The sequence below is a fragment of the Mustela nigripes genome, chromosome 14 (assembly GCF_022355385.1).
Source record: "Mustela nigripes isolate SB6536 chromosome 14, MUSNIG.SB6536, whole genome shotgun sequence".
Classification (NCBI taxonomy): Eukaryota; Metazoa; Chordata; class Mammalia; order Carnivora; family Mustelidae; genus Mustela; species Mustela nigripes.
Window position 1 is genome coordinate 51711554 of NC_081570.1, and position 14039 is coordinate 51725592.

Genomic DNA, 14039 nt, shown 5'->3' on the forward strand with positions numbered 1-14039 from the left:
TGACTGTTCATAAATAACTATTTACTTTTCTTCCTGAATACTGACTTTCAAACAAGTGACAAGAACAAGAAAAAAATAGAAGAGATGGACAATTTACAAATATTACGGAGTAGTAAATATTAAATACGTAAATTTAATCTATCAAAAAAGGGCTCACTTGGGCGCCTGGTGGCTCAGTGGGTTAAAGTCTCTGCCTTCAGCTCAAGTCATGGGATCCTGCCCTACATCAGGCTCTCTGCTCAGCAGGGAGCCTGCTTCCTACTCTCTCTCTGCCTGCCTCTCTGCCTGCTTGTAATTTCTGTCAAATAAACAAATAAAATCTTTAAAAAAAATTTTTTTAAAAAGGGCTCACTTAATTTTGCTATTATATCTACATTAGCTTATCCCATAACATTATTTCTTGAGATTAAATCAATTTGAAAAATAACTTGTATCTTTTAAAAGTCAACTTGAAATAAATTTAATGTGAATTCTCAATGAAGCAAGAAGAGAATAGAGGTATGAACAAATAAAAATGGCACATGATCCAAAAAAAAGTGTATATATTTAGTTTTGGAATACATAGTACTCTATTCAGGTATATGAGAGATTTTGGTATTTTACAAAATTTCGAAAGTAGAAATCAAAAACTAAAAGTACACAGCACAGAGTTTTTTAATTCTATTTTTAAATGCTAAGATGTAATACTACCTATTATAAGGAAATAAACCCCACCCTGACATTAATTGTTCAAAATATTACTTATTGGGGCGCCTGGGTGGCTCAGTGGGTTAAGCTGCTGCCTTCAGCTTGGGTCATGATCTCAGGGTCCTGGGATCGAGTCCCGCATCGGGCTCTCTGCTCAGCGGGGAGCCTGCTTCCTCCTCTCTCTCTCTCTCTCTCTCTGTCTGCCTCTCTGCCTGCTTGTGATCTCTGTCAAATAAATAATAAAATCTTTAAAATATATATATATTACTTATTGACGACTAATTCTTTTTTTTTTAAGATTTTATTTATTTATTTGACAGAGAGAGATCACAAGTAGGCAGAGAGGCAGACAGAGAGAGCAGAAGGGAAGCTCTTTTTTTTTTAATCTACTCTTTTATCCATAAACAACTATAAGCATGAAATTATGTTACATGGAAGGGGATGATGTTAATAAAGAACAGAGAGGAAGAGATGTTGAAACATACACTATAAAGAACAAACAGACAAAACTTGATTAAATATATGGGGTAAATATTTTTCTAAAGTATTTACTCACTTGTTACCAGTGCCAGTTGGCAATTAAAAGTGGTGTATCTCTGGTCGTTCTGTAAAGTTATAAGAAGTTTTAGGGGTTACTACTTTGATTTAAAAAAATGGAATAGGCCCAAAAGGACTCAAATAGACATTTCTCCAAAGAAGATATACTGGTGGCCAATAAAATATAAAAAAATGTCAACATCCTTAATATTAGGAAAAGGCACATCTGAACCACAAAGAGAGACCATTTCACAGCCATTAGGATGTCTAATATAAAAACAAAAACAAAACCAGAAAATGTTGGCTAGGATATGGAGAACTGGAATGTTCACATACTGCTGGTGGGACTGTAAAATGATACAGCTTCTATGAAAAACAGTTTGGCAGTTCCTCAAAAAATTAGGTGTAGGGGCGCCTGGGTGGCTCAGTGGGTTAAGCTGCTGCCTTCGGCTCAGGTCATGATCTCAGGGTCCTGCGATCGAGTCCCACATCGGGCTCTCTGCTCAGCGGGGAGCCTGCTTCCTCCTCTCTCTCTCTCTGCCTGCCTCTCTGCCTGCTTGTGATTTCTCTCTGTCAAATAAATAAATAAAATCTTTAAAAAAAAAAAAATTAGGTGTAGAACTGCCATATAATTCAGTAATTCCACTTCTGGGTATATATCCAAAAGAACTGAAAGCAGACCCAAACAGGTAGTTGTACACCCATGTTCATAGCAATGTTATTTCCAGTAGCCAAAATGTGAAAACAATGCAAGTGCCCATTGACAGCTAAATGAGTAAACAAAATGTAGTATAGATATACAATGGTATATTATTCAGCCTTAAAGCAAAAACATTCTGATAGATGCTACAACACAGATGAACCTTGAAGATAACATGCTAAGTGAAATAAGCCAATATCAAAGGGGCAAATACTGTATGATCCACTCAAATGAGCTACTTAAAGTAGTCAAATTCATAAACACAGAAAATAGTGGTTGCCAAGGGCTGAGAGGAAGGGTGAATAGGGGGTTAGTGTTTGATGGGTGTAAGATTCCAGTTTTGCAAGATGAAAAAAGTTTTGGAGATAGATGATGGTGATAGTTGTACAGGGTGAATATACTTAATGTCATAGAACTGTACACTTAATGATTAAACTATAAACTTTGGGGGTGCCTGAGAGGCTCAGTTGGTTAAGCCTCTGCCTTTGGCTCAGGTCATGATCCCAGGGTTCTGGGATCAAGTCCTTTGTCGGGCTCCCTGCTTCTGCTTCTGTCCCTGCCCCCACTCATTCTCTCAATCTCTTGTTCTCTCTAATAATAAAATCTTTAAAAGAAAATAATTTTTTAAATGGGCACTTATGTACTATATTCTAATTTCCTCCCTCCTATTAGTAATCTTATTACCTCTGCAGATTACTTCCCACTTCCACCTTCACCCAAATTTACTCTTATGTCCATAATTTAACTACCGTGCTTCATTTTTAGTTGTACTAAGTTTAGATTCATTGGGATGAAAATTCTGGTTCCTACCAACATTTTGCTCTTGAGAATTTAGGAAAGATAAATATATTTGACATACAATTTTATATCAAGAGGAATAGAAAGTAACTATGTTTGTAGGATTAGTTATATTAGTAAGACTATCCTCCCCTATTTTATTTAAATTATCATGTGGTAGCATCCTGAATAGGATTCTCTGATTCAACAAGAACAGAACAAGTACATGAGTTTTATTATACAAATTCATAAACACAGAAAATACTAACACTGGTGACAATATAAAAGAAACTACTCCAGAAAAAACAATTTTCATTTCATTTCTAATTAAGAATGAAGAATGATACCTCAAAAAACACAAAATGAATGCTTTGAGCTTCAAAGTGCAAGTGGGCAGAGAGGGAAGAGAATCTCAAGTCATCTCCATGCTCAAGGCAGAGCCCAAAGTGGGGCTTGATCTCACGACCCCAACATCATGACCTGAGCAGAAATCAAGAGTTGGACACCCAACTGACTGAGCCATCCAAATGTCCCTTTGAGCTTTTCTTTAAAAACACTGGATCAGGGGTGGCTGGGTGGCTCAGTCAGTTAAGGGTCTGCTTTTGGCTCAGGTCATGATTCCAGTGCCCTGGGGTTGAGCCCTGCATCAGGATCCCTGCTCACCAGGGAGCCTGCTTCTCCCTCTCCCACTCCCTCTGCTTGGGTTCCCTCTCTCACTATATCTATCTCAGTCAAATAAATAAACAAAATCTATAAATAAATAAATAAATAAAAACAAAAACACTGGATTAAATATAATTTTGAATAGCAGAGCTGAGGGTAAGAGTGTGTGTGTGTGTGTGTGTGTGTGTGTGTGTGTGAGGAGACAGATAAACTTGGTAAAGCAGGTAAGAGTCAAAGGGCCTTGATACTAAGCCGAATTCCTCCCCTAAGCTTTGGCAAATTACATAATTTCACTAAGCTTCATAAAGTTGATAATACTGGCCTATAAACTAGTAGGTAATTTCTGAATGGAAGATAAAAATATCACTTACAATGTCAGTGCTTCCATTTACTTCTCACTATAATAGTGATGACAATATTTCAAGAGAATTTAAAGGAGTGAGTATACTTGTGAGATGCTTAGAAATCCTTTGATGAAAATCAATGACCAAATTCACATCCCATGTGACTCCTTTGGTGTAATCTGAGATATCTGAAATGATTTATTTTCCATTCTATGCATGAGAATGAGAAGAGAAGGGAGAAGAATCTTCTATATCCCCTTTATATTCTTCCTTTCATTCAAGCCTTTTGTGTACTCTCAAGTGCTCTTTTGTGTTCAACATTCAAGCAGTCATATAATTTACTATCACATATGGGTGAGTAGAGAGAAATATTGTTACATGTAGAAATATGGTCATCATGTGAAAGCACCTAAATAAATAATGCATCCTGTTATTCTTCATGATAAAACTGGCCAAAACCTTAAGCAGTTATTGGATAACATGTTTTTTGTGTCAAAAGCTTCCTTATTAAAAGGTTAACAGAGAATTAGCTAAACAATTCTTACAGAAGTAAAGGGATATTCGGGAACACTGACTCCATAAGATAAATAAATACAGAAGACATTGTCACTGGGCAAAATAAAATGAGAAATGTCATAAGATAATTTCATTCTTAAGTGAGTATTCTCAAAAATGAACATTAATATTCATTATTTCCTCCTGTGAGAAACTTACATATACATATATGTGTGTATCATCTCACATACATATATATAAAGGACATAAGTTAAATCCTTTTAAAATTTATCAAAAGGGGCCAAATAGTTTTATCAGAATTAAATATGGGAAATGGGTGATATTTTACACATTTTTGGTATTATATTTATAGCATAAAAATTAATAACAAATTTACACTGATGTCTACCCTCCCCTTGAGAATCTAGCACAATCTCTAAGTTTTCTCTGACACAGTCCACATTGCATTAAGGATCTTTCTACTCTGTAGCACTATAGCACTGTGTATGCCCCTCTCACAAAACTTACCACATTGAAATAGTATGTTTATATGTTTGTCTTTCCTCCCTGGACTAAGATATTTATATCATTACCACCTCCTCTGTTAAGTGATGTGGTTAAATATCCTTGTTAAACTATCTTTCCCACAAAAATTAAGACTCCCAGCAAATACAGTATCTGCTTATATTTGAATGCCCAAAGCCTGACACAGTGATGGGAAGAAAAGTGTTATATAAATTAACGATTTATTCAATTAATTGTATTTATTTTTAACTTAAAACTTCAGTCTCAAATTGAGACTTTAATTCTTTTAACTTTTTATGTCCTCCAATTTTGTTTAAGGTAGTTTCAATGTAGGTACCCAAAAGATGTCATATTAATGGTCTTATCTCTAACATAGTCTCATATAGATTTCTGTCTTAATAGTTCTGGAAAAATCTAAACCATATTCGAAGATTGACTTTCCTTCCTTTTTTCCCTTTCTAGACTTCATCTAGTAGTAATTTTAGACTTTCTAGTTACATTTTCTATATCTCTAAACTCTTATTTCTTAGCATTTTTTTGTCTCTGTACTGTGTATGGGCAATTCCTTCAGATCTATCTTCCAATTGTCTAATTCTTTCTTCAATTATATCTAATTTACTGTTTAATCCACCCATTGGCGTTGTTGTTGTTGTTGTTTTAAACAATTTGATGAGTTTTGGAGGTAACTTAATTTTTACTTAATTTCAAACTTAAAAAAAAAATTTTTAGGAGTAAGAGTGCTTATCTTTTACCTAGACTTATCACTTGTTTACATTTTGTCCTATTTATCATACTCTTTTTCTCTCTTGCTCTAGTTCTTTCTGACTTACTGTGGGTTATGCCCTGATAAACCCAACTAAGTTGAAAATATCTCAAGTTGAAAATATCTCAAGTTGAAAATGCAATTAATACACCAAACCTACAACATTTCATAGCCTAGACTAGCCTATCTCACAACATGCTCACAACACACATATTAGCCTATAGTTGGGCACAATCATCTAACACAAAGCCTATTTTATAATAAAGTACTGAACATCTCATGTAATTTACTGAATTCTATACCAAAAGTAAAAAACAGAATGGTTATATGGATATAGAATGGCTTTAAGTTTATCAGTTTTTCACCCTAGAAACTGGGTGGAGCTGATTGAGAGCTGTGGCTCCGTGTCACTGCCTAGCACCACAAAAGACTATTGTATTACGTATCAGTAGCCAGGAAAAAAAAATCACAGATTTTTTTTTTTTTTTTAAAGATTTGATTTATCTGACAGAGATCACAAGTAGGCAGAGAGGCAGGTAGAGAGAGAGGAGGAAGCAGGTCAGAGCAGAGAGCCCGATGCGGGGCTTGATCCCAGTACCCTGGGATCATGACCCGAGCTGAAGGCAGAGGCTTTAACCCACTGAGCCACCCGGGCGCCCCAAAAAATCACAGATTTTTTAAGTGTACATATAAAGATACACAGAGCTAGAACAGAAAATACACATCTATTTCTCTGTATATAGGCATATTTAAAAAAATCTGTGATTTCATATTGATACTTTCAGTGCCACGCCAACATATTTTAAAATTCCTGATCCAACAATGAAAACCTAGCTCCTATTACATGCAAAACACTAATCATTTGCTCAAGCCTAGAATACACAGAAACCAGTTTCAGAAGTGCTAATCCAGACCCCTGTCCAAAGCAAATCTATTTACTAAGATTCAGTATTTGCATAATATTGTTAACTATAAAATGTAATTAAAGTCATTCTATCAAATGTTAAGCAGTATTTCAATATAGATTTAATCTGTATTTCCCTGATGACTAACAAAATGCTTCCTTGCCATTTATATAACTTTTTTTTTATTAAGTATTGGTTCAAATTTTTGAACTATTATTTCAATGAGTTTAACTGTTTACTTAGTTTTACTGTTGAGTTATAAGAATTCTTTACATTTATTTTAAATGTTAATTGTTTAAAATATATCTTATATTTTCTCCTACTCAGTGGCTTGACAACTGATTAAAAAAAAATTTTTTTTAAGTAATCTCTATATCCAATGTGGGGCTCAAAGTCAAAACCCAGAGATCAAGAGAGGTGCATGCTCTACAGACAGAGCCAGCCAGGTACCCTAACAAATCATTTTTTAAAAGTTTTATTTTTACTTTAATTCCAGTAACCATATAGTGTTATGTTAGTTTCAGGTGTACAATATAGTGATTCAACAATTCTAGACATTATTCAGGGCTCTTGAAGATAAGCGTACTTTTATTTTTATTTATTTATTTTTTAAAAGATTTTATTTATTTGACACAGAGAGAGAGAGATCACAAATAGGCAGAGAAGGAGACCGAGAGAGAGGGGAAAGCCAGCTCCCTACTGAGCAGAGAGCCTGATGCCGGGCTTAATCCCAGGACTCTGAGAATCAGGACGTGTGCCGAAGGCAGAGGCTTAACCCACTGAGCCACTGAGGTGCCACAGATGAGCATACTTCTAATCCCTTTCACCTATTTCCACCCATCTCCCCTCTGGTAACCATCTTTTTGGTCTCTACATTAAGAGTCTGGTTTTTGGTTTGGCTCTCACCCTTTCTAACCCTTTGTTTCTTAATTCCACATATGAGTGAAATCATATGGTATTTGTCTTTCTCTGACTGACTTATTTCTCTTAGCATTATTCTCTCTGGCTCCAACCACGTTGTTGCAAATGGCAAGATTTCATTCTTTTTCTGGCTGACTAATATTCCATATAGATACACACACACACACACACATATACATACATACACATACATATATGTGTGTGTGTGTGTGTGTATATATATATATATATATATATGGTTATTTGGCTATTGTAAATAATGCTGTAATAAACAAACACAGGGGAGCATATATCCTTTTGAATTAGTGCTTTTGTATTCTTTGGGTAAATGCCTAGTATTGTGTTAACTATGATCACAGGGTATTCTATTTTTAATTTTTTGAGGAACCTACATATGGTTTTCCAGAGTGGTTGCACCAGTTTGCATTCCCACCAACAATGCACAAGGGTTCCTTTTTCTCCCCATCCTTGTCAACACTTGTTTGCGTTTTTTAATTTTAGCCATACTGATATTTATTTTAGCCATACTGAGATGGTATCTCACCATAGTTTTTATTTCATTTCCTTGATAATGAGTGATACTGAGCACCTTGCCATGTGTCTGTTGGTCATCTGCATGTTTTCTTTGAAAAAATGTCTGTTAATGTCTTCTGCCCATTTTTTAATTGGATTATTTGGGGGGTTTTGGTGTTGCATTGTATAAATTTTTATGTGTCGGATATGTCATTTGCAAATATCCTCTCCCATTCATTAGGGTGTCTTTTAGTTTTGTTGACTGTTTGTTGTGCAGAAGCTTTTAATTTTGATGTAGTCCCAATAGTTTATTTTTGCTTTTGTTTCCCTTGTCGTAGGAGATAGGTCTTAAAAAAATGTTGCTACAGCCAGTTGCAAAGAAATTACTGTCCTGTGCTCTCTTCTAGGATTTTTATTGTTTCAGGTTTATTTTCATATATGGTGTAAGTGGTCTAGTTTCATTCTTTTGCATGTAGCTGTCCAGCTTTCTCAACACCATTTGTTGAAGAGACTATTTGCTATTGCATATTCTTGCGTCCTTTGTTGAAGATTTACTGACCATATAATCATGGGTTTGTTTCTGGGCTTTCCGTTCCATTGATCTATGTCTCTTTTTGTGTCAGTACCATATTGTTTTGATTATGACAACCTTGTAGTATAACTTGAAATCTGAAATTGTAATACCTCCAGCTTTTGACAATTCATTTTCTTAATTATGTCCTTTGATGACCGTAAGTTCAAAATTTAGATGAAGTCTTAATCTATCATTTTTTCTCTTAGGTTACTGATTTTGTATCTTGCCTGAAATTTTACCTACCCCATGCTGTAACAAGAGTCTCATAAGCTTCCTTCAGAAACTTTACCTTTACATATAGGAGTATGCTATATTTCAAATCAGTTTTTGTATATGGCATAAGATAGAAGTTGAGGGTAATTCATTAATATTTCTGTATGGTGTCCCAGAACCATCTGGACTTTTTTTTCCCCACTGAATTGCTTTGGCACCTCCGTGGGTCTATTTCTGGACTTCGGATTCTCTTCCATTTTATCTATTTGTCCTTATGCCCAAACCACATTGAATTCAGAACCACTATGGTAAATCTAGTTAGCATATGTATTCCAAGTTCATTCTTTTCAAGATTATTTACTCATAAGTCCTTTGCCTTTTCATAAAAAATTTTGAAATCAGTTTTTCTATTTCTATAAAATGTTTGCTGGGACTGACAGGAAATGCATTGAATCTAAAGATCATGTCCTTTGATGACTGGGGAGAACTAGTAATTTAACATTATCGAAACTTAAGAGTCCATAAACATGCCCCTATTTAGATTTTTTTCTCTGAGCAACATGTTCTAATCTTCAATGTAGAAATCTTAAGTGTCTTCTAGTTAAACTTCTTTAAAGTAGTTTTAAAATGTGATTGTATATGGAAACATTTAAGCTTCATTTCCAGGTATTTCTTGCTAAAATATAGAAATAGAATTGATTTTTGTATATTGACTATATGACATGTATCTTTGTTAAATAGCTCTAATAACTATTTTACAAATTCCTTAGTATTTTCCATGTTCATGACAGTATCACCACAATTCATCAGTTTTACTTTTTCCTTTCCAACATTTACACACTTCCTTTCTTTTTAGTGCTTTGTTACATAGAAGTGGTGGGAGGGCACATCTTGCCTTATTCTTAATCTTAGAGTAAGTGTTTAATGCTGGGTATGATATGTGTACACTTTTCACAGGAATTTTCTACTTCTTAGTGTTTTTAGAATTAGAATTAGAATTTAGAATTAGAATTTTCTACTTCAAGTGTGTTGAGTTTTTATTTTAGCATGAATGAGTGTGCTCTTTGTACAACTATTAATACGATCTCCTTTATTCTCTTTTTGAAAATGTTAATTGATTTTAAAATAACAGAACAATTTGCATTCTTGGGATAAGTCCCAATTGGACATAATACATTGTCCCCTTTATATGTTGAATTAGATTTACTAATTTTTTTTTTTTAAGATTTTTATTTATTTGCGCCTGGGTGTCTGAGTGGGTTAAGCCTCTGCCTTTGGTTCAGGTCATGATCCCAGGGTCCTGGGATTGAGGCCCACATCGGGCTCTCTGCTCAACAGGGAGTCTGCTTCCCCTTTTCTCTCTCTGCCTGCCACTCTGCCTACTTGTGAGCTCTCTCTCTCTCTCTGTCAAATAAATAAAAAATCTCAAAATATTTTTTTTATTTATTTGAGAGGGAAAGAAAGAGCACATACATGAGGATGAAAGAGCGGTAGAGGGAGAAGCAGAATCCAGGCTCAGCAGGGAGCCCGACAAGGGGCTCAATCCCAGGATGCTGGGATCATCTGAGCAGAAGGCAGATGCCTAACTGAGCTACCCAGGCGCCCCTAGATTTGCTAATCTTTTGCTAAGGATTTCTGGTTCCATGTTCATGAAATATATTGGTCAGTAATATTTTATTAATTCTTTTACCATATTTTGGTATCAGGTTAGGTAATATCAGTGTTATGAGGATTAAATGAGTTGGAATATATATATGTTAAATATACATATATTACATATATGTTGTATATAAATTATATAATTATACATAAACATATAACTTAAAATGTATATGTATGTAAAATCTATGTATAGATTTTAAATCTAGTCTGATATTCTCTACTTCTTCATTGGAGTCTTTACTTCACTTAAAGTTACTATTTTGGAACCAGGCTGCTCCTGCTGAAACTGTGCTGTCTAGGAATTTTTCTTTTTTGCTCTAAAAAGAAAATCTTTTAAGAAATGGAATCCCTGTCATCAAAGTGATTTAAGGGTACCCCACCTCTTCCCACCCCCTCTCTGACCCCAGCTGGTTTTAGGTTTAAAAACTGTGGTCCTTCCTTAAATGAAATGACTTACCAAAAGTAATTTAGAACTTCAATGGCCATTATGGGAAACTTTCTCTCTCTCCAAACTTAACTTTTCTCAAAACTGAATTGGATAGCTACAGCTCTAAAACTGTCAAAACTGAATTGGATGCCTATTTTGATTAGTATTTTGAAGCTTTCAAAAGTTACTGGGAAACTAAAGTTGCCTCTGTGCAAACTAGTTTCTAGACTAACTGAAGTAAAGAAAGAAAGAAAGACAGGCGGGCTTCTGAAGCCTCTTTTCGGCCTTCCCCATCTTCTTTGTCTCAGGACATGTGGCAGATGTTCTGTGCTCAGGCTCTATCTCTGGTGCCATTTTTCTCCACACCATCACCACCTCCCCTATTGTCCCTCATGCTAATCCTTTCACCAAACTTCCCTTTTCCTTCAAATCTTTCCCCCACTCCCTACTTTCCTGAACCTCTTAAATCTACCCCTTTAAATAAAGTTAAGTCTTCTGAGGATCCTAATAAACCTCACATTTCTTATACTCTCTGAACTAAGGCCAAATTACAAGCCATAAAGTTTCCTAAAGTGACTGAGGACATCAGTGGGTTTGCTGAAAAATTCAACATCTAGAAGACCAGAATTTTTGTAGAAGACAGTTTGGTGTTGAATGTAATAGTTACGTACGTGTTTGTCAGGCATTTGTGTGCAAGCCTGAATTTTGTTCCAATTAGCAAGCTTAGGAAAAGCTACTATAATTGCTTGGTGGAGATTTCCAGCGATTGTTCTAGCATCTTGCCAAAGATTGCTGTCTGTTTCTCCAGATCCCTTCTAGGACGTCCCCACTGTGCTAGTTTCATCCAGTGTTTGGCCTGGTCGCCACAAAAGTATGAAGACTAACTAACAGAAATCTGAGAAACTAGGTTGATAAGTTTAAATAACTTGGTCACCCTTTAGATGTTGAATCCACCCGGGTAGCATTTAACTCTATGTTTATTAATGGACTAAACTAGAATCTCTCTCTTTTAAAGGGATGAAGATAGAATGGGAAATCATGTCCCCTCCATATTGAGTTAACCTGACAAACCAGCTCACCCACATGCTAGATGAGTACTTTAAAACGAAGACATCTAAAATTTTCAATTTTCAACTCTAGTAAATGAAAGCCCTTAAATAAAACAACCTTCCTCTCCACTAGTTTCTACTATTATTGCAAAGGGCCAGGACACTGGAAAAAAGATTGTTAACAAACTTAAGTGTTGAACGTGCCTTCAGCTCTTTAAGCCAGACTTTCCAATGTTGTTCTAATTCCCAATGGGGCTCCAAGGAACTAATAGGGGCTCTTCCCAATCCTCTCTTAATCAGCTTGGAGAAACCACTCTCCAGATTGGGAATGAATCTCTCCATCCTTATTGACACTGGAGCTACACTCTCAATGCTTAATCCCATTGCTATAAAGCAGCCCCTGCCTCAAAATACTAAAGCAGTTCAAAGGGGAGGGGTGCTGAATAAACCTTAACGAGTTCTTGCCTCTTAACCTATTCCCTTCTGTTTAGGTGATTTAGAGCTACAGACCCTTTCTCCTTAGTTCCTCTGCCCCTATTCATTTATTGGGCTGAGACTTTTTAGAAAAATATTATGATGAAATTTCTTTCTTCTAAAGGGGAATTTAAGTCTAAAATTTGATAGTAACCAAAATAGCCAACCAAGCAAATTAAATGACCCTTGACATCTTTTATTTGATCCCTCTGATGGCACTATAGCTTGTCTGGGGACAATGATCAGTTGTCCCTCTTGGACCAGCTACCATCCTTTTTATGGACAAAGTCTTCAACTGGTGTTGGTAGAATCTACAGTGCACCTCCCATCAAGATTCAAACAGATCTCAAAACCTCTCCCCAGAACTAATCAATATCTTATAAAGAGTTTTTCAAGGCATCAAGTCCATAATATAAGATTACAAGACTCAGTGCCTTATTATCCCTTGCACTGGTCCCTGCAATTCCCCTATTTTCCTGTGAGAAAACCCAATGTCCAAGGATAGAGGTCTAAGACCTCTGCGTAATAAGTGTAACACTGTTATCCCTCGGCACCCTATATTCCTAACCCCCACATACTACTGATATCTATTCCCACTAAAAGAAAACTTTTTACTATAATTCATCTTCGTGGTGCATTTTTAGTATTCTAGTTGATAAAGATACTTTTGCTTTCACTTGGAAAGAATAATACACCTGGATAGTAATGTTCCATGGTTACACAGAGTCCTTACTTTTCACAAACCTTAAAACTGGATGACATAAAGTATTCTGTAGGTTCTGCTTTGTTACAATACACAGATGATTGCTTCTCTGCTGCCCTTCTCAAACCTCCTCACAGGATGACAGCATCTACCTGTTAAAACTTTTGGTCTTAAAAGGACATGAATTCTCCAAAGAAAAACTACAGTTTGGTCAAATCCCGGTTTGATACTTAATGACATGTGACCTTGAAATAAGGACTACATTTAGATCCAGGATTTATGGCATCCTGAACTTCCCCAAAACCAAAACTAAAGCACTAATTACAATATTTTCTTGGACCAGTTGGCTGCCATTGAAATTGATTTCAAACTTCTATTATGAATCATACTCTATATTCTTTACCAAAAAATAACAAACTTGACCCTATTATTTGGAAAGATAGGAAAGACAAGTTTTGCGGACTTTAAAGACAGGGAAGATAAGCTTTTTAAAGAAAAGCCTTAAATAAAGCCCCCTGCCTTCAGATGTCCTAATTATCAACTTCCCTTTTTTTCCTCTTTGCATATGAGAGGGAAGGAAATACCCTTAGAGTACTGACCCCAAAACGGGGAGACCTTCATTAACTCATAGGTATTATAGATAACAACTAGACCCTGTAGCACAAGGATATCCACATTGCCTCTGCCTTTTTGGATAAAGCCATTGAAGAAATAGTCAGGGAATCCCATCTTTGTGTACCATGCACAAGAAGCCCTTCTTGATTCTCATTACACTAATACTTTTTAGTCAATTTTTTTTAAGATTTTATTTATTGATTTGACAGAGAGAGAGAGAGAGAGGGGGATCACAAGCAGAGAAAGTGGGAGAGGGAGAAGCAGGCTTCCTGCTGAGCAGGGCTCAATCCCAGGACCCTGGGATCATGACTTGAGCTGAAGGCAAATACTTAACTGAGCCACCTATGTCCCCCCTTTTTAGTCATTTCATCTGTGAAATCCTGTAACTGCTCCTCGTATAATTCTTTCTCACGGTAGTGACTTTAATCTGGCTATTCTCCTCTCCTACACTGACAAGACCCCTCATGACTGCTAAATGCTGACAGATTATCT

At 35.8% G+C, this 14039-nt stretch overlaps 1 protein-coding gene across 1 annotated transcript in view; it reads right to left on the reverse strand.

Moving 5' to 3' along the window:
* Window positions 1-14039, reverse strand: part of ITGB3BP (integrin subunit beta 3 binding protein) — a 70395-nt gene that overhangs the window by 52264 nt on the left and 4092 nt on the right. The window lies entirely within an intron of this gene.